This window comes from Homarus americanus, unplaced genomic scaffold (assembly GCF_018991925.1).
Source record: "Homarus americanus isolate GMGI-L3 unplaced genomic scaffold, GMGI_Hamer_2.0 scaffold19318, whole genome shotgun sequence".
Classification (NCBI taxonomy): domain Eukaryota; kingdom Metazoa; phylum Arthropoda; class Malacostraca; order Decapoda; family Nephropidae; genus Homarus; species Homarus americanus.
The window spans coordinates 677,871-700,241 of NW_024732238.1; the positions used below are offsets into that span (position 1 = coordinate 677,871).

Consider the following 22,371-nt stretch of genomic DNA (forward strand, 5'->3'; position numbering starts at 1 on the left):
AGGTAGGAGTGAGCCGGGGTGAGGTAGGAGTGAGCCAGGGTGAGGTAGGAGTGAGCCAGGGTGAGGTAGGGAGGAGTGAGGTGAAGTAGGAGACGTTGGGGTGAGGTAGGAGGGCGTTGGGGTGAGGTAGGAAGGCGTTGGGGTGAGGTAGGAGGGCGTTGGGGTGAGGTAGGAGGGCGTTGGGGTGAGGTAGGAGGGCGTGAAGAGAAGTAGGAGGGCGTGGAGTGAGGCAGGTGGGCGTAGGAGACTCAGAATCTCTCACTCTATCTCTCATCATTCCTCACAATGTATCACTTGGTATCTCTCATTATCCTTCTCTCACTATAATTCTCATCATCTCACTATCTCTCGGTGTATAGCTTCACTCCCGTCAGCGCTATACACAGCTCACGCCGCCTCCACCCTATTATACCTCCGTGAGTGTAGCCACTAGCCAGGGTCTACCATTATGCTTCCAATATCTTCCCAGGCGGTAGTACCTCCCTGTTTGGTAGCTGCCTACTACCTAATAATAATACGATAGGGTGAAAGAGGATACTTCTAACTACTTATAATGTTTTCAAATGTCAACAAAGTTCTTTCATACATTCTTTTTTAGTCCATTGCTTCGTGAAATCCCAAACATGTTGCGTGTCTACCAACTCACAGTATTTGTAATGCTCGGTGAATCACTTTACCGATTACTCTCCTTTCCTTACTTTCCGGAAAACCGTGAAAATGAAGTCCCATTTGTACACAGTTGCAAACATTGAACATAACAGGTAATAGTGGTGCCCGCCTCTCGTCCCGTGTTTACATTGACTTGTCCGAAGCATCGTCCATGTGTATTAAAATCTATAATGACTATCGCAACAAGAAAAATATTTGTACCTTTCATAAAAGTATATCTTGAAACTCTTTTTATATCCCACGATCTCTATGAAACCAAAAAACTGGACACGTTGCCAATTATGTTATTTCTATATTGCTCAACAAGGCCAAACGGACGAGTGGAGGGCAAATGTTTGTTGACCAGACCTGTTGATTGGCTGGGCCGGTGGCTACGTCACTTTATAATATTCAGTGTCATTATTACGTTATAGTTAACCCTTATTACATTAAACGGGGTTATTACCTGAGGCTTCCACGCCCACGACACCTACCTGCAGCTTCCACGCCCACGACACCTACCTGTAGCTTCCACGCTCTCGGCACCGACCTGTAGCTTCCACGCCCACGGCACCTACCTGTAGCTTCCACGCTCTCGGCACCTACCTGTAGCTTCCACGCCCTCGGCATCTACCTGTGATGTCCACGCCCTCGGCATCTACCTGCGGCTTCCACGCCCTAACATAAATTGTTAACCTAACCTATATAAACGGAACTGATTAATCTGACCCTAACTTATCGTATTAAACCTAATTAAACAAACTTAACCTAAACTAATTTAACCCAGATTTATCGAAAGTGAACTAATGTAAACAAATTTAACTTAACCTAACCCAGTTGAACGTAACTTTACCAGTATCTATTGAAGCTAAAAAAAACCCTGATCGGACAGTGAAAATAATCATGTCATGAAACTTTATGACAGAAAACAACAACAAGGACAACCTAACCAAACCTGACCTGCCTGCCTTCACCAACAACACGTGCGGTGGTCAGGTGGATACAGCACTCGCTGGCCCACGCCCAGGGCAGCCCTAGTTTCTGCAGTTACTGTTGGGAGAGTGAAGGCGGTCGAGTGCAGTGTTGAAAAAGGGGTTTAATTTGCAATGTACTGTATACGTCCTTCTAACGGGGCACCAACACTAATCAAATTTACCGAATCTAACTTAACACTGACCTGACCTAACCTAACCAACCTCTAACGCTTGACCAGAACCTAGGAAAATTATTGTCAGGTTACAGGTAGGTTAGGTTGCCATATCTTAATATATTTCCACTACACTTTTTGGTTAAAGGAAACATCGTGGGCCGGGTTGGGACAGGTGACGGGCTGGACTGTGTTAATTACCTGATCCGTCAGTAAGGAGGAGGCACATGTAGCCTCACGTGTGTCGCTCCGCTGGGTGCCTTCATGGTTCGCCTGACGTGGAGAGGTGCTCACTGGCGTTGACTCGACGACACACACACACACGGATACTGGCGTTGTTGTAGTGATGTCCCTCCAGTTGGGTGCTGCTGTCTGGTGTTGACTAATGCAGCGGCTTGGCACTGCTGCAACGTTGACTTCACACACACACACACACACACTAATAATAATAACGCTCCTCACTTGTACCAGAATTGTCAGAACGTTCTTACCCTCAGGACGGTACACCCCATGCTGGGTCACTTTTTTTGTAGAGAAAGGAGGGGTGAAAGAAGATTAGAGGTGGGGGAAGGAAGTTATAGTTCGGAAATTGAAGAAATTTAGGAGGAGGTAAGAGAGGGCGGGCTGACCGCCTAGCTAAGCTAATAGTGTGTTAGGGTTGTGTCATGGGTTAGTTATTGTCTTTCGGTACAGGCACTAGACATCCTACCCTGTCCCATATATGGGTGTTTTGAGGGCCTTATTTCATATTCCGCCGACCCTACTGGCGGATGCTGGTCTAGGGAGGTTGTCTATTGCCAGGCCGTGTAGATCGAGGGTGGTAATGGACCTTTTGAGATTTAGTAACTTTTTGGGAACCATGTATGGTTGTTGTCGTTATCTGGTGGAAATCTTTGAAGGAGTTCTTGCTCTGATCGTTCAATCTTTTGCCAGATTTAGCTGGCCAGGGTGTGCAGCTGCTGGTTGATGGGTTTTATTCTCAGGTCTTTATGTATCTCGGCTGTGGTTCTGGTGAAGGGGTATCTTTCACCTGTGACGAATCTTAGGGCTTCATTTTGGACCACCTGTAATTTTAATATTTGAGTTGTGCTCATAGTATGAAGAGGTACTGCTGGGTAAGTTACTATCGGTGTGATAAATGATGTCACCAGGCGGAGTTTTATTTTCTCAGGAAGCGCTTTAAAGCGGTATAGTTTTCTCAGCTCTCTTGCCTTTTCCTTTCTGGTGTGGACTTGATGGGAGTAACCTGTCGTGGATATATGCAGGCCTAGGAGGGTGCTAATGGATAGGTTTTCCTTCTGCATAAGGGTATCACTGTAAATTTCGGGAGACTGGTTTGGATTTTCCATTGTTTTTCGTAATTATTTACCCTTTCTAATTCCCGCCTGGTGTTGTCGACCTGTAACGCTCGCGATTTTCCTTGATGTGTTGTTATTTGAGTGATGTCATCTACATACATAATATCTTCGTTACCTATTTTAGTGGGAGGCGGGGTGTCTCTTGTGTAGATAATATATAGGGTGGGGGAGAGGACGCTCCCCTGCGGGACTCCGCTCATGAGTGGGAAGGTCTCTCCTGTGTGTTGTTCTACCCTCAGTCTGGCATTTCTGCCGTCAAGAAAGTTGCAAAGCAACTTTTCAATGTTGGCGGGAAGTCCGAGTTGGAGGATCTTATATTTTAGACCGTCGTGCCAGACTTTGTCAAATGCCTTCGCTACATCCCGGAGAGTTAGATAAATTGTCTACCACTCGCCGCGGCTCTGGCTATGTTTTCACATGCCAGGGCTATCGCCCCTTCCTCCCTCCCTCCCTCCCTCCCTCCCTACCTCGTTGACCCTCCTTCCCTTTCTTTTCCTGAATCCCTAACTCTCCCTCCCTCTCTTTCCTTCACTCCTTCTCTTTCTTTCTCCCTCTCCCTAACTCTCCTTTCCTCCCTACACATATAAGTTCTCTCGTAATCAGCTTTTAGTACAGAAAGGAACACCCCGAGTCTCTACTCATCCTGCCCGCTAAAGCTGACCTACAGGAAGCGCGCGTGTGTGTGTGTGTGTGTCAGCTCTCTAAAAGGCGGGTGTGTGTGGAGGGGGGGGGAGGAGGTTAGGCCTGACTGATTACGAAACTAAGGCATCAAACTATACGCATGAGTTGGTTTGGTTGAATTAGGCTATATTGGGGTATATTAGGATGGGTTGGGTTAGGTTAGGTTAGGACTGCATTAAAATTAGTGCCCATTGGTGCTGGGATCAAATAGGGCTAGATCTGCAGTCTTAATTAGTAGGTTAGATTTGGTTGGTGCCTATTTAGACTGGCCCAATCCTATGGTTAGATAAGACTGGCGTTTATGAGGAATGGAACCCATACGACCATTCACTAAAAAGACAACAAAACTATTGAGGCCCCCCTCATGTCCATATCGAACATACATTTCACAGTGGAGTGTATTGAAAATGCCCCCCCTCCCTCCCCCTCACTACCAGTATGGATTTCCAATAATAATTGATAATAATACCGGAAATACGTGGCCAGGACGCCATGTTATGTGGCCCCGAGATATGCTCTGCGTCTCGGTGATATGCTCTGTGGCCCTAAGATATGTTGTGTGGCCCTGAGACATTGTGTGTTGACCGAAAACATCCTGTGTGGCCCTGAGATATGTTGCGTTGTCTTGGGACATCCTGTTAATGTAGTCTCAGGACATGGATTAAGACCGACATAGGCTAACATCACTGCCCACCCTACTCACAGTATCCCGTCAGCCGGAGTATTTACTGAAGGTGATTCTACAGAAGCGGGAGAACTAATGGTAATAAAAACATTAATAAAATGAATGAAATTATTCCTTCCTTGTGTAGTCGTTGTGTTGAGGTCACATGTCCGGTAGTGTGATGACGAGTAGATACGCTCACAGACTGACCTCCTCGTTCTCCTCCTCATCTTCCTCCTCCTCCTCCTCGTTCTCCTCCTCATCTTCCTCCTCCTCCTCCTCCTCCTCCGACAGGTGGTGAGGGCGACATCAGCAGGTAGAGAGCACAACACTTATAGACAGGTGTGCCGGCCATAAACACGGTCTCATCATGCCACCTACACCTTGGGTCATGGTGGTGGGGGTGATGGTGGGGGTGGTGTTGTGGGGGTGATGGTGGTGCTAATGATAGTGGTAACGATTTTGGTGATGATGATGATGATGATGATGATGATGATGATGGTGTTGATGATGGTGATGATGATGGTGTTGATGATGATGATACGTGCCCCTGTTATAACGATAAACCCATCTACCCGCTCCCTTAACTTCTTCCACTCACAGATTGTGTTTGAGGGAGTGGGAGGAGGAGTGAGGGAGAGAAGGAGAGAGAGGGGAAAAGGAGCAGGAGGAGGGGATGGGAGAGGAAGAAGGGGAGGAGAGAGGATAAGACAGAGATGAGGAGAGTGTGAACCGTGTATAAGAGATAAATAGAGAGTATGAAGGCGGAGGAGTGAGAGAGGTTGAGGGTGAATGGTGGAGAGTGTTGGTTGTTGACGGAGAGGCGCGGGTGAGAGGTGAAGGGCAGGAGTAAGAGGGGCGGAGAGAACAGGAGAACAACCTGAAAAGTGAGAGAAATAATGAGAAAAAGAGAGAGAGATTATATCAAGTTGTCAGCACACGACTACAGAGCTTAGCGTCTATATGGTGAAGGCGCCACACCGCCAGGTATAGCGCCACAGTAAACAAGTGTCAACAGTGAAGCCATTGACAACAACGACGAATTACATGCATGTCAGCGTTTATATTTAGATAAACTAGAAGACTTTTCTCTTCACCACCTCCCCACACCCCCATCACCACCTCCCCACACCTCCATCACCACCTCCCCACACCTCCATCACCACCTCCCCACACCCCCATCACCACCTCCCCACACCTCCATCACCACCTCCCCACACCTCCATCACCACCTCCCCACACCTCCATCACCACCTCCCCACACCTCCATCACCACCTCCCCACACCTCCATCACCACCTCCCCACACCCTCACACACGACACTGATGTCTTGTTGTTGCTCTTAACTGATTGATTTAAACCAGCCCGAGGCTAGACAAGTCTCGCCTTAGAAGACCTTTGTGTTGAGGGCGAGTGTGAGAGGCGAGGCGGCCGGGGACACATTACTATGATGGGTTTACCTTGTGCTGCTGCCTGGACGCCGCCTTGGATGTACTCGTCCTGGTGTACAGGTGTGAATTAATGTCAAGGGAAGAGTTAAGTGAAACACGGATTATAGGAACATAAATTTTGGCCTAAAATAAAGAAATGATCTTGACTGTCAATATGGCCACATAATAGGCGGCTCATGTGGAGTTTTTATTGAGCTAATACACTCTTCATCTTTCTAATGGGCTCGATTTTAATGTATCATTTCTAATGAGCGCCAACTTTAATGTACTCCAGTTCCAATAATCAAGTCAGATTAAGTCGGGATCCATTAGGACTGGGCCCATTTAACCAGGCATCGAAAATACAATCCATGACTACATCTTCATATGATGTCCTGGTTCACCTCTATCGCTCAGGTCAAGTCCAGGTATGTGAGCAACGTGAGGACATCATCTCTCAGTCAGGTATTGTTTAGTGACTTTGTTCACGTGGTTAAACACCTGAGTTCTTAGATGCAGATTTTTATTTACCACTATCAACATAAAGTCCACACCACCTATAAGCCAAACAGACCGGTGGCTTCCATATAATTTTTTTAACCGGCAACTCCACTGGGTCCCTCCCGCCCCCACCTCGCAAAACATTATTATTATTATTGTTATTGTTATTATTATTGTTATTATTATTGTTATTATTATTATTATTATTATTATTATTATTATTATTATTATTATTATTATTATTATTATTATTATTATTATTATTATTATTATTATTATTAGTTCCACTTCGCTGAGTTGTGTTGAGTTAGTTTAAGTTATTTCTCCTTCAGATAAGATACACTGCGTTACATTAGATTGGTTAGAGTAAGTTAAGTTTGTCTGGGAGATGTTAGATTAGATTACAGCTATACTAGGACCCAGTACATAAGAATGGAGGAAACTGCAGCGAGCTTATTGGCCCTCACCACCCACCACCACCCAACACCCCCTCACCACCCCTCACCACCCAACACCCCCACCACCCACCACCCTCACCACCCACCACCCCCCACCACCACCCACCACCACCCACCACCCCTCACCACCCACCACCACCACCCAACACCCCTCACCACCCAACACCACCCAACACCCCCTCACCACCCAACACCCCTCACCACCACCCACCACCACCCACCACCCTCTCACCACCCAACACCCCTCACCACCCAACACCCTCACCACCCACCACCCCTTCACCACCCACCACCACCCAACACCCCTCACCACCCAACACCCTCACCACCCACCACCCCTCACCACCCAACACCCTCACCACCCAACACCCCTCACCACCCACCACCACCCAACACCCCTCTCACCCAACACCCCCTCACCACCCACCACCACCCAACACCCCTCTCACCACCCAACACCCTCACCACCCACCACCACCCACCACCACCCAACACCCTCACCACCCAACACCCCTTCACCACCCACCACCACCCAACACCCCTCACCACCCAACACCCTCACCACCCACCGCCACCACCACCCAACACCTCACCACCCACCACCCACCACCACCGCTTACTGTATTTTACGGTATTATTCTGTAGTGTTCGATAGTGTGGATGAAAGGAAGGGTCCCCCCCCCCCCACCCTGATCGCGACCTCCCAGTGCATATAGTCAACTATAATAGCGTGGGCAAGTAGTGATGAGGTGCCCTACGCTATCACTGCCCTCTCCACCCTTCTCCTCCACCCTGACTCCACCCCTCCCCTTCCACCCTGACTCCACCCTCCCCTCCACCCTTCCTCCGTCCTTCTCCTCCGCTCCCTGACCTTACCCTCCCTCCACCCTGACTCCACCCTGACTCCACCCTCCACCCTGACTCCATCCTTCTCCCCCACCCTCCTCCTCCGCCACAAATGGCTCTTTTCCTCATCATTGTACATTCATGACGGCCGCGGGAAGAGTGATGTGCTCGTAAAGGGCCCCTACAGGTATACTGGAGCCTCTGAGATAGATCATCACGGCCACGTCTGGCTATATGACGTAACGCTTCTCCAGAATTTTCCGCATATTTTTTTCCTGACCCGTGAGTGGAGGAGGCGGCCGCTGGAGACCACTATTGTCGACCCAACGCGGTATCGTCCTCACCTCTATGTCTGTATTATCTCGGCTCTTTATAGTATACCAAAACCCAACACAGAGCCGACGGTATTATCAGCGGCAACCAGCACTTTGGTACGGATGTGACGTCACACTCTAAACCCCGGCCGTCTCTCTAGAGGGCCGCAGGAAGTCTTACGTTGGAAAATATCACGAACCTTCCTGAAATAAGTACCTGACAGCTTTGTCGGTTATCCATAGTCAAATTGCCTTACTGTATACCTGTACTGTCTCGGCACATCGGAAACTGTTTACTCCCACGGCCTGCGTACATCGTATACCTACAGTACATGTCTATATGTGTGTGTGTGTGTGTGTGTGTGTGTGTGTGTGTGTGTGCGTGTATGCGTGTGTGTGTCTGTGTGTGCGTGTATGCGTGTGTGTGTGTGTGTGTGTGTGTGTGTATAACAGTAAAAATATTAATCTTCATTCATTCCAGTTAATTATTCATCATTAATAATCACTTAATCTTCTTTATTTCACTAATTTATTTACTTAGTCATCTCTGGCAGGTAAGCTGAGGATGAGCCCAGGTGTGTACGGCTGGCTGTGGGTGAGTACTGCACAACCTGCGTCACCCAACACTTGTTAAGGTATAGTTTCAGGTGCACCAGTTTAACATTTCCAGTCGTATTAACTCTCCATTGTAATGCTAACTCTTCTTGGCGATGCTAACTTTCCATGGTAATGTTAACTCTTAATTTAACGTTAATTTTTCTAGGTGATGTAGATGGAAATGCAATCAGCAGTTTTAAATTACATTCGGTGATTTATTTTAAAGCCAAATGTCTCGTGTTTTTATCCTGCCCCGGGTGAGTGGGAGAATTTACCAGTCGATGTGTGTTTGTCTGTTTATCTGTCATTACAGTCTTCGCCATTATGCCCGTCGTTAGTCATAAGTTCGTAGAATCACCCGAGACCGAGACTGAGAACCGAGACCCGAGACTGGTGACCCGAGACCATTAGTAATTCTAGACTTTATCGATCACCTTGTGTCAGACCAGCACATAAAGTGACCATGTTATCGTCATCTTCTCTCTTCACATGATTGATTTGACACTTTCTTAGAGACGCGATAAAGAGACGTAAGTGGTGTCCTTATTGTGTGTTTTACCTCCTCCTACGGTAGGTGCTTCAGTGGTGTGTTGAAGACGGGTTTTAGGGTGCGTGAAGTAATCAAGTTTAGGGTTTTTATGCCAAGTGGTCTTGTATTTTTGTTTGAACTTGGTCTGGGTTTTTATATATGGTTTCGTATAATGGGTTTTTTAGTCATTTTTTTCTAATTTTTTTTTTAAGGAATTTCACATTATTTGGGGAAAGTTAAGTTAGGGGTTAAGTTAGGTAAGAGGGATATATGTGTTTACTTTGTCTGTTTGTGAGGTTTTGTGTACAATCATCCACTTTATTTGCCAACACAAGGTTCCAGAAAACACAAACGTTTGCATGATACATTTTCCTCCTAACTTAAGATGTCAGGGTGAATGTAACTGATTGATATAAATTCACGAACAAAAAGAAACAGTTTAAAGTGACGTCGAAATCATACTGAGACTCGACCTTAAGTAGACATATTTACCTACCAGACAAGATCAAGGTATATATATATTTCCCACAAGCTACAGTACTCTCTTTTTATCTCCTAATAGGCATTAAAGTAGTTAAGGTTGAGTCTTGGTGTAATTCTGACGTCATATGTGCATGGTAGTCTTCTTCTTTGCCGTAAATCATCCGGTTAATTGCAGTGTTTTTATTTACCAGGAATAAATCACCGTAAGAACATTAGTGAGTGGTTCCGGGGGGAGGGGAAGGGGTCATGGTTACGTGACTCTTGTTTACCTGTCTTGTGACCACTACAGGTGTGAGGTCTGTCACGTGGCCTGGCGGGACATACTTGGTTATACCTCAGGATTCAGGACTTATGAGTCTCAACACGTGGTATGAGAGTGAGTGAGTGAGTGAAATAAAAAGTGAGAGAGGAAAGAGAGAGAGATAAAAGACTTGAGAGAGAGAGATAAAAGAGTGAGAGAGAGAATTAACACTACCTTCTCATTGTTACCATCAGCAGAACTTTTCTTTGTCAATCACGTTTTATTAACCGCGTAAGTAGGCTATGTTGGTTGGATCGATACAGCGCTTGCCTCCTGTACCGAGTGTCGATGGTTTGCGCCCGGAGCACCCTCGGTTCGGTCAGATGTGAATGGGTACCTTGTTTTGACTGTAGAGGTGAAGGTGGTTGAGTGCTGCTAGTGCTGCGTTCTCTACCGAGGGCTTAGTGTGTTGTAACAGTGGGACTCCAAACCAGTGTATGCATTTCAATTAACGTTTGCACTCCTGGTCTTGACGTATGTAATTTGATAGATAGATAACTGCATAGATAAGTAGATGGATGGATGGATAGAGAGAGAGAGAGAGAGAGAGAGAGAGAGAGAGAGATGACACTAGCCGCTCACTCGTCGATGTGATTAAAAAATATATTGACAAAAAAGAAGCGTTGTGTTGCATTGTTATTGTACATACTGTGTATAGTGGCAACCTTCACCATTGTTACACTGGTTACGCTATATACAACCACAGCCTTTAAGGATTTGGGGCTTAATAGCGGCCTATTACGACTTTGGCCTATTACGATTGGGACCTATTAATATTGGGGCCTATTATGGTTGGAGACGATTAGGACTGGCCGATTAGGAGTGAGACCCATTAGGAATTAATTTATTAGGACCTAAAACTTCTAAGATAAAACTGTTAAAACTTAAAAGTATTAAGACTGGGGCCCATTAGAACTGGGGCCCATTAGAACTGGGGCCCATTTAACTAGGCTCATTTTAACCTTCACCCACCGTTTTACAGTAATAGGAACCATCAACCACACCACAACAACACCTCCCTCACCCGTTACTAACCTCCATTAGTTAGGTCAGGGAGGACCTGGTTCTGTAATTATTGTTTCCCGATGTGTCTTTCCAGGTAGTGATGTCATTGACCCTGACCCTTGACGTCATCTGCTTTAAACCAATGATCTTTCACAGCGTCAGTAGTCAGTGCACACACACACCTACGATCATGGATATGAACGTTTGGGGTTGGGTGTAAACGGGACTGCCCAGTATGGACCAATTGGCCCGCTGCAGTTTCCTCCATTCTTGTGTGTGTGTGTGTGTCCACCCAACCCACCCACCCACCCACCCACCCACCCATCCTTCCTTCCTTCCTTCCTTCCTTCCTTCCTTCCTTCCTTCCTTCCTTCTGATCTTACTGGTTACATCAATACCTAGGAGATTATGCCTATCACTGTGTTAATCATGGTAGCTTTTGAGTTCTGTCTTCATATTCGTGTTTACAATATGGCGGACAGCAGAAGTCCAGATAGTTCACATCATGACCTAACTTAACCATTTAGGAGTTATGGGGCCATTAAGACTATGACCCAATAGGATTACAGTCCATTGTTCCTAACAATGAAACTAGATAAGATTACGGCCTATTACAACCGGGGCCTATTATAACAGGGGCCTATTGTAACAGGGGCCTATTATAACCGGGCCTATTACAACCGGGACCTATTATAACCGGGCCTATTACAACCGGGGCCTATTATAACCGGGCCTATTACAACCGGGGCCTATTATAACCGGGCCTATGTAGTCCTAGGTTGTATAGGTCACTGCCTGCTGCCGTGTGTTGTTGTAGTTGTACCATCGGGAGTGAGGAAGGGTTGTGTAGAGGCCAGTGCTGAAGGAAGGAAGGAAGGAAGGAAGGAAGGAAGGAGGAGATAAGAAGGAAAGGGGGATGATTAGGAAAACAAATACAAAATGAGGACGAACAGTGAGAGGAGGTGGTGGTAGAGGGTCGTCTTGATGGTGATGGTAGAGGGTCGTCTTGATGGTGGTGGTAGAGGGTCGTCTTGATGGTGGTGGTAGAGGGTCGTCTTGATGGTGGTGGTAGAGGGTCGGCTTTGATGGTAATGGGTAGAGAGGGTCGTCTTTGGCAGGTGGTAGAGGGTCGTGTCTTTGATGGCGGGCCTAGAGGTCGTCTGCTGGCAGTGGTAGAGGGTCGTCTTACGGTGTGTAGAGGGTCGTCTTGATGGTGGTGGTAGAGGCCTGCCCTGATGGTGGTGGTAGAGTGGTCGTCTTGGTGATGATAGAGGGTCGTCTTTATGTAGGTGGTAGAGAAGTCGTCTTGATGGTGATGGTAGAGGGTCGGCTTGATGGTAATTGCAGAGGGTCGTCTTTATGGTGGTGGTAGAGGGTCGTCTTGATGGTAATGGCAGAGGGTCGCCTTGCGGTGGTGGTAGAGGGTCGTCTTGATGGTGGTGGTAGAGGGTCGTCTTGATGGTGATGGTAGAGGGTCGGCTTGATGGTGATGGTAGAGGGTAGTCTTTATGGTGGTGGTAGAGGGTCGTCTTTATGGTGGTGGTCGTGTTCGATGTGGCGGTTACCTGCGCCACTTAATTACTTATGACTTACCTGTGTGTAGGAGAGACGGCCTCCAGGTACCTCAACAACCCTGCGAACTACACGAGTGTAACGAGGATGGCCGACCCATGGGCCACCTTGGCTTGAAATTGTTTAAGGTGTAGGAGCTGTCGCCAACTCAACAACCGCACCCTGAGTTAACGAGCTGCATGGCCCAGTGTCAAGGAATAGTCCTAGAAGACCGGACAACTCGCCAACTGCACTGGCTAACCATTACACCGGAATACGATCCGCAAATCGATTAGCATCCATAGTTTCACCCTGCCCGGGGATCGAACCCTGGTCAATTCGCTTGCGAGGCGAGCATGTTAACCATTACACCACAGGCTACACACATACACGGACTAACGACCACTCTTCATGGCCCCAACCCTCATAAGCCCTTATCTTCCTGGGTCCTAACACTAATGGACCCCCGTACTAATAGATAATTCTAGGCCCTTTTTGATCTAGAACCCATTTGGTATTGTAATATTTTTATATCATTTTATCCCCAAAAGGAAAATATACTAATTTGGTACATGTTTTGAATCCCAAATTAAACACTCACCACTTTGTAACAAGGTCGTGCAGTTTTAGGTGACAATACACAGGTGATATTTATAAAAACAGCTCGCTCAATATATTTTAATTAAAACGCCTCTGTTTTTTGTCAGCATGAAAACTGGCGAAGTTTTTAATCAGCGGCTGGGAAAAAAGTGTGTTTTATGATGATGATGCAAGAGTAGGGAGGATGACGTGTTGGTGGTGTCATGTTGGTGTTGTCATGTTGGTGTTGTCATGTTGGTAGTGTCATGTTTGTGTTGTCATGTTGGTGGGGTCATGTTGGTGGTGTTATGTTGGTGGTGTCATGTTGGTGGTGTTATGTTGGTGGTGTCATGTTGGTAGTGTCAGGTGTGTGTTGTCATGTTGGTAGTGTCATGTTGGTGGTGTTATGTTGGTGGTGTCATTTTGGTAGTGTCATGTTGGTGGTGTTATGTTAGTAGTGTCATGTTGGTAGTGTCATGTGTGTGTTGTCATGTTAGTAGTGTCATGTTGGTAGTGTCAGGTTGGTAGTGTCATGTTTGTGTTGTCATGTTAGTAGTGTCATGTTGGTAGTGTCAGGTGTGTGTTGTCATGTTAGTAGTGTCATGTTGGTAGTGTCAGGTGTGTGTTGTCATGTTGGTAGTGTCATGTTGGTAATTGCGTCCTGATGTTCTTATTGTTGGTGGTGTCCTTTTGATGCTGGTGTCCTGTTGATGGTGGTGTCCTGTTTAGGTTAGGGTAGCGTGGGGCCTGTTGGGACTTGGGGCCCAGTTGACCTGCGACATTTCAACGTGTTCAACATTTACCCTGCCTCAAATTTCCTCATTAACTGATAGCATCTATGACAGGTTTATTTTCATTCCATCATGTAACTACCACACCTACCTGACACTAGTGACATGTTACCTTCATGGCACTATATATATGTGGCACTCTAATTATGGTAGTTTTCCTCTGTGGCAGTATGTAATTATGGCACTTTCCATCTCTGATAACCTTGTAGTTTTGATACTTTCTCTTCTTGGCACCACGTAATTATGGCACTTTCTAAAAACTTCAATAATTATGGTACTGCCTTCTATACCTGCAGCAATTATGGCACTTAATTTTATGGCTTCAATATTTATAGCACTTCCTTTTATGGCTCCAATAACTATGGTACTTCCTCCTATGGCTCCAGTAATTATGGCACTTACTTCTATGGCTCCAGTAATTACGTCACTTCCAGTAATGATGGCATTGTTAGGTATTCCGTGTCCTCATAGCGTGTACTGTACTTAGACATAGCTGACCAACCTTTCCTCGCTGAGTCGAGTACAGTTGCAGTTCGACCTGTGTTGATATATAAGAAACTAGCTAACTAAGACAAAAGTAAGCGTAAGTAGCTAAGATACAAGTAACTTTGTAAGTAACTAAGATGAATGTTATTTTGTCACACGATTTTATTCAACATAGAGGACCCCGTAGGTGTGATCCCTCCGCCCCCCTAACGGGAGACATGAGATTGTATCTAACTGGCACACCTAACCTGAGGCTCACTCGTAAGTTAAGAATTTTGCCTTTAACTGTAGAAGAGAGAACGCATTTAACTGACTGACTTAAGACACCCTCAAGTTAAATGTCTTTATCCTTAACTAGAGATAAAAGAACGTATCTACCTGACTCACTTAACTTACCTACGTCACACCAGACAGGACTTAAGGTTAGATGTTCCTCAAACAGGACTTGTAAGGCCTAATCAAACAGACTCAATTCACACCACGACACAACAAAATATTTCCCCAAATTGGATGGAAATTGCATCTAAACTCTTCCAAAATGGCGGAGAAATTGGTCTGAGACTCAAAAACGGCGAAACTTCATCAATAAGTGTTAGTTAGGGAAGGAAACTTAACGTAGGAACTTTTGGGGAATATCTACGAGTTTTAGCGGATTTGTTTAGGCTTCTAGTATTGAAGGAGCCTCTCTGTAGAGCGTCTCTGTAGTGTTGTGGAGAAGCTCTGTAGAGCGTCTCTGTGGTGTTGTGGAAGCTCTGTAGAAGAGCGTCTCTGTGGTGTTATTAAGAAGCTCCTTAGAGCGTCTGTTGTAATGTCAGTGAGCCATCCCTTTTTATTCCTAGATTGTCAGGGTTCATTACCTTATAGTTTTTTTCTAAGATGAACAAAGTTGAATAGATGAGTAAATCTCTCTCTCAGCAGAAGGGGAGTAAAGATATCGGATGGACAGTTAATTAGTGTAGGTAGGAGGAGGAGCCTGGGTCTGGGAACTTCAATTACTGTATTGATAAGTGAGAACAACTTATAATGAGGACGACCCACATGTCTGCCACACCCCCATGAGGACGACCCACAAGTCTGCCACACCCCCTATGAGGACGACCCACATGTCTGCCACACCCCATGAGGACGACCCACAAGTCTGCCACACCCCCTAAGGACGACCCACAAGTCTGCCACACCCCATGAGACGACCCACAAGTCTGCACACCCCATGAGAACGACCCATAAGGCTGCCACACCCCCATGAGGACGACCCACAAGTCTGCCACACCCCCCATGAGGACGACCCACGTCTGCCACACCCCCATGAGACGACCCACGTCTGCCACACCCCATGAGGACGACCCACAAGTCTGCCACACCCCCATGAGGACGACCCACAAGTCTGCCACACCCCCATAAGGACGACCCACAAGTCTGCCACACATTCATGAGGACGACCCACAAGTCTGCCACCCCATGAGGACGACCCACAAGTCTGCCACACCCCCATGAGGACGACCCACAAGTCTGCCACACCCCATGAGGACGACCCACAAGTCTGCCACACCCCCATGAGAACGACCCATAAGGCTGCCACACCCCCCATGAGGACGACCCATAAGGCTGCCACACCCCCATGAGGACGACCCACAAGTCTGCCACACCCCATGAGGACGACCCACAAGTCTGCCACACCCCCATGAGGACGACCCACAAGTCTGCCACACCCCATGAGGACGACCCACAAGTTCCCACACCCCCATGAGAACGACCCAAGGCTGCCACACCCCCCATGAGAACGACCCATAACTGGCACACCCCCATGAGGACGACCCACAAGTCTGCCACACCCCCCATGAGAACGACCCATAAGGCTGCCACACCCCATGAGGACGAGACCCATAAGGCTGCCACACCCCCATGAGGACGACCCACAAGTCTGCCACACATTCATGAGGGACGACCCACAAGTCTGCCACACCCCCAGAGGACGACCCACAAGTCTGCCACACCCCCATGAGGAGACCCACAAGTCTGCACACCCCCATGAGGACGACCCACAAGTCTGCCACACACCCCATGAGGACGACCCACAAGTCTGCCACACCCCCATGAGAACGACCCATAAGCTGCCACACCCCCCATGAGGACGACCCATAAGGCTGCCACACCCCATGAGGACGACCCACAAGTCTGCCACACCCCCCATGAGGACGACCCACAAGTCTGCCACACCCACATGAGGACGACCCACAAGTCTGCCACACCCCCATGAGGACGACCCACAAGTCTGCCACACCCCCATGAGAACGACCCATAAGGCTGCCACACCCCCATGAGAACGACCCATAAGGCTGCCACACCCCCATGAGGACGACCCACAATCTGCCCACACCCCATGAGAACGACCCATAAGGCTGCCACACCCCCCATGAGGACGACCCATAAGGCTGCCACACCCCATGAGGACGACCCACAAGTCTGCCACACCCCCATGAGAACGACCCATAAGGCTGCCACACCCCCCATGGGGACGACCATAAGGCTGCCACACCCCCATGAGGACGACCACAAGTCTGCCACCCCATGAGGACGACCCATAAGGCTGCCACACCCCCATGAGGACGACCCACAGTCTCACCTCCTCATATCACTCAGAGTCACTATCACAAGCTTCGATGAACCCTCTTGTGAGATATGCAGGTCAGATCGTCCCTGCTGCAACAAGGCCCGGAACGTAACTACAGGTACAGGGGTTCATTGGGATTGGGGTCTTTTGGGAAGGACTGGGGGCCTATTACCAGGTCAGGTCAGGTCAACAGTGTGGTGTGTCGCGCCTAACCGCCAATCGCCCTAACCCTCATACTACTCTGGCGAAGTAAAACCGAATGATGTCTAGATGATGTAACTCTCACTTGCCAAAGCCACGATTTTATCTGAAATTTAGACATCTCTCTCTCTCTCTGTGTGTGTGTGTGTGTGTGTGTGTGTGTGTGTGTTTTAGAACCTTTTTATGTCTGGGTGAATTAAGTTTCACGACACTCGATGGTTTCTCGAAGGTGAAGGAAATGGTTGCCATTACCACTGGATTCATTAAGAGTGATGCCCATGAGGATTAGGATCATTAGCACTGGAAGTCTTCAGAACTGTGCTCCGTGTCTCGTGAAAGCGTCAGGATGTGTGGTGACGGCGGGGAGGGGAGGAGAGGGTGGGAGGAACACACTTGAGGGAGGCGGCCACCTAACTCAGTTCACCCACTCACGACTCACTGCCAGCTCCAGTTTTTCCTCCGGTGTTATTTTTATTGTGAAACTCGATAAATTACAACATTTCGCTTGACTGGGTGTTGTTTTTTTGTAAGTTTGACTGAAATGAAACATCTTTTGGCTATTTTTTTAAGAGGAGGGAAAAATATGCAAAGGTGGGATATATTTTATGAACGTGGAGGGAACTACAACATTTGGCTCGTTTTGTAAGTTTGTAAGTGTGGCACAAGTACAAGATTTGCCAAGTTTGTCTGAAGCTGGATCAAAATTATACAATAGTTTAGCAGATTTACTCAGACAAAAATGCAATGTTTAGGAATGTTTTTAAGAGAAAGAAAGTACCATTAATAACTCTTACGACTTATTTGGTGACTTAATACACATGTTAACAGGCTTTAGTTATTGTGGTAAGGAATTATAACAGTGACAATAAGAGACACGTTCGTTCCTCATGTTACTGAGTGACGGAGTGAGATGGCTTAGTGGCCAGCGTCTTGGTGTGTTCTCCTGCCCTCACCTCACCCCCTCACCATCTCATGACCATTAAGAACATAAATGTCTCATTATTCTCACCTCTAACGCCTCCACACACGCCCACGATCACCTCATCACCATTATACACCAACACCCTTCCCTCACTCACGCCCACTACTTCCTCATCACCATTATGCAGCTACACGCCTCACCCTGCACCTCTGTCACCCTTCCCTCACCCACGCCCACCTCATCACCATTATGCAGCTACACGCCTCACCCTACACGATCACTTTGGCTTATAAGGGTGCAACACGCCCCACCCCTACACGCCTGTCACCTCCCTCACCCACCTCATCACCATTATGCAGCGCCACATGCTCCACCCTACACGCCTGTCACCCCCTCCCCTCACCCACGCCCACCTCATCACCATTATGCAGCTACACGCCTCACCCTACACGCCTGTCACCCCTCCCTCACCCACCTCATCACCATTATACAGTAACACGCCTCACCCTACACGCCTGTCACCCCTCCCCCTCACCCACGCCCACCTCATCACCATTATACAGCAACACGCCTCACCCTACACGCCTGTCACCCCTCCCACGCCCACCTCATCACCATTATACAGTAACACGCCTCACCCTACACGCCTGTCACCCCTCCCTCACCCACCTCATCACCATTATACAGTAACACGCCTCACCCTACACGTCTCCCCTCTCTCATCCACCCAACAGCCAGGTGGACATACAGGCGTAACACTCTCGTTAATAAAGGCTCCGCTCTTCTACCTGTCCTCTCTCCCGGCAACGTTTTTTTTTTCTTTAATAGGAATTTCTTTCTTGAACCATAAAAGTATAGCAACCTAACCTAACCTTACTTCACCTAAGCTAACCTCGACTGATTTGACCCAACTTAACCTAAGCTCAGCAAACCTAACCTTACCTAAGTTCACCTTACCTGACCTGACCTGACATACGCACATCAGCGAAAATATTCTCGTCTTTGAGCATCCCTCCGCCACGACGTTGACCGTCAGTACGTCAGGAGTGTCAGTTCCCCGGCTGACAGTCCACGTCTCTCAGATAACACGGCTGTCGCTTCTATCATCCCTTAAAATGAACCAAAGTTCAGCTGACTTGTTATCGAAAGTGGCAACACCTGAGAGCAATATTGACAGGTAGTTGTGGAGGAGGCGGTTGGGGCGGAGTTGGAGGGTGAACTAAACTCCGGCTTTGATAATTCTGCCGGCCGGAGATTGACACAGTCATTGGCTGAGGTGTTCTGCCGGGGTCATTTCCTCGTCTTTGTTTACAGCAGTGTAGGTTCTCGGTGTTTCTGAGGTCATGACTTGGTGTACTGGTTGTGATTGACGGCATCACTGTGTTCCAAGGTTTACCAGAAGTCACTTTATACTCGTATATACAGGAATACCTTTTAGTGTAAATACTACACACAGACACACACACACACACACACACACACACACACACACACTACAACAACTACTACTACTACTACTACTACTTTTTTTATGGCCTCCAGCCTCCCCCAATAGCCACACCTTCGCCACCATTTTATTACTTTAATATTACATATCCTAATACATAAGTAGCTATCCTAGCTGTGTTGAGTTAGTTGAGCCGCAGATCTATGCGGCATTCAGTGACTGTAGCCTCATAGTCAATATCTACAACTGTTGTCGGCTTTGGGGCCGATGCTCTCGATCCCCTGAGGCAGAGCAAAGCCGACCGAAGGAGAGAGAAGGACAGTCGACATCTCATCCAGGCTGTAACATAACTTCTGGGCTGCTGCTTCTGTTCGGATATCACCTCCGCGAGTCTGGCGTAGAAGCATCTTGCACTTGGTCCCATCCCACCAGAGGAGTGAAGCTGCCTTGATCAACGTTCTGAATTCTCTCCCCGTATGCCCCTACCTTGTCGTTCTCGTTCCTCCTGTGTGCAGCATCGAGAGCTAGGTTACGGTGACATGCGGCCATGGGATAAAAAATCCTGATGTCGAAGAAGGCTCTCTGTCCCCTCGTCCAGAATCCTCGAGCACTGACGTCCACACGGGCTTCGTTGGATGTGTATGAAGTCCTATGTTGGAAAATCTCACCATCCAATGGAAGGAGGGTCGGTTCTACCCTGACATCACAGCAGATTTCCTTCAACATATTGCTGTGAGATCCCTTACTTCGTCATGCCTCATGCATTTGAAGCCCCCTTTCTTGCACCCCATGGCGTGATCGACGTCATAGGAAGAGCCACACACGCATTGAGAGGGCAAACCTTCTACTGGCCTACCGTACCTTAGAGCATTGGCATCTGTCAATTCTTCTTTATTGAGACTGAAACCATTTGCCTTTATCGGTAACGTAGTTAACCAGTTCGAGGCGCCCACCTCCTGCGCTATAATCACTATTAATTAAGGAGGAATTATGAGGAATGTCAAATAGTTAAGTACAGTAGTCCTTATGATACTCTCCACCGTGGGTCATGAGCCAATACAAAATGCATCCTTGTTAAATATGGTTTGAGAAAATAATCCCAAAGTTGAGGAATTTAATGAACTCTCGCCAAACTAATTGGGCCTTTAAGACGAAGACTCGTGAAGTTACACAAAAGAGTAATCGTCTTTACGTAACCTGATCCTTTGGAGATGATGACTGAAGCATTCAAGAGTGGCGGCTCGAGGACTGTCTGAGGAAAATAGATTCTGGGAACTAGTGGAGAAGACTGAGCAGAGGGAGGCAAGTTTTGATGGTAGAGCACTTCAACACTAAAGTGAACCTCGAGGCTGCAACTCCGTCAGGTGAAGGAGCCGAGAGAACGTCCTCACTGTGTTTTTGTCGGTACTCAGGAGGTAAAATAACGGGGATCATTTCCCACCTGTTCCGCTCTTTAGGTGAAGAGCATCTCCTTCAGTAACTAAAGGAGTATCAGGACAGGAGGAAGCGTAGCTGAAATGCATTTTTTTTCCTAAAGAGTAATCAATTGTACGATTCGGCATTTTTTTAGGGGGGGAGTCATTTCCCTTCACGACTCGGCGGGGTAAGAACATTACAGTCTCCCCCTTCCCTGGTTCTTATATCTCGTTCTCCCTCTCTCACTACTTCACCGCCGTTAGTTCTGCTCTGGTGCTTTCTTTCCACAGTGAGGCCACAAGATATCCCTGTCACTTCATACACTACACACACACACACACACCAGCACAGCACCCTCTCTCTCTCTCTCGCTCTCTGTATCCAGATATGTTCAGGATTATGCATCGGGGCTAATAACCCCGAACCTAACCTTACCTAATCTAACGCGCACATAACCTAACCTGAATGCATTGTAATCTAACCTAACCATGCCTTACCTAACATGAATAAAACGTAATTCAACCTAACTTAATCTAACTAGCCTAGCCTTATTTAACAAACTTAATCTAACCTAACTTAAATATAACCTAATCTAAACTAAATATAACCTATCCTAAATATACCTTAATCTTACCTCACATGACTTGGACTTCATATAATTTAACCTAACGTTACCTAAATATAACCTAACCTTGCCTAACCTGACCTAATCTAACGTGAATATAACCTGATATAACCAGAGTGTTGTCCTCAAACTTAATAAGAACCAAAAGCTCAACATTTGTAACAGTTCCACCCAGTTGAAGAAAACAAAAATATATCGTGGTGTTCTAGTGGATGTCTTGAAGTCCATTTTCTGTGCAAGAGATGAGGGGCATCCAACCCTGCATCAGGACTATGACCTATTGGGCTAGGCACCCATTAGGACTATGACCCATTGCGCTAGGCACCCATTAGGACTATGACCCATTGGGCTAGGCACCCATTAGGACTATGACCCATTGGGCTAGGCACCCATTAGGACTATGACCCATTGGACTAGGCAACCATTAGGACTCGGAGCCAATCCCAGTGGTTAGCTTGGGGCCCATAAGAACTCCGCCTCAATCCTAATATAGTCATCTGGGGGCCACCTTAGCACTGAGGCCCATCCCACTAGTCACCGCATGTGTCAAGAGGAACCTGCCGGGGTACCTGACGGAGAACCCCAAAGAAACACCCAGAAAACTTATTCGCCTCTCCATCATCTTGAAAATCTGACGGAGGAACTACTTGAGTCGTAACTGATAGGACGCTGCTGAAAGTTTGGCGAGAGAGAGACGTATTGCAGCTGCCAGACGACCTCCTGTGAGCCAATTTTAAACCTGGGTGACGCTGAAGAATTCGGAAGACGACAGCAGCGTGG

At 47.4% G+C, this 22,371-nt stretch overlaps 1 protein-coding gene across 2 annotated transcripts in view; it reads left to right on the plus strand.

The window, feature by feature from the left end:
• LOC121868269 overlaps positions 1–22,371 on the plus strand; it is a 201,752-nt gene that overhangs the window by 74,806 nt on the left and 104,575 nt on the right. For both annotated transcript variants that reach the window (XM_042368690.1, XM_042368688.1), the window contains exon 3: positions 8,602–8,682. The gene's annotated coding sequence lies outside the window, so the exon portion shown is untranslated. The remainder of the gene's footprint in view (positions 1–8,601; positions 8,683–22,371) is intronic.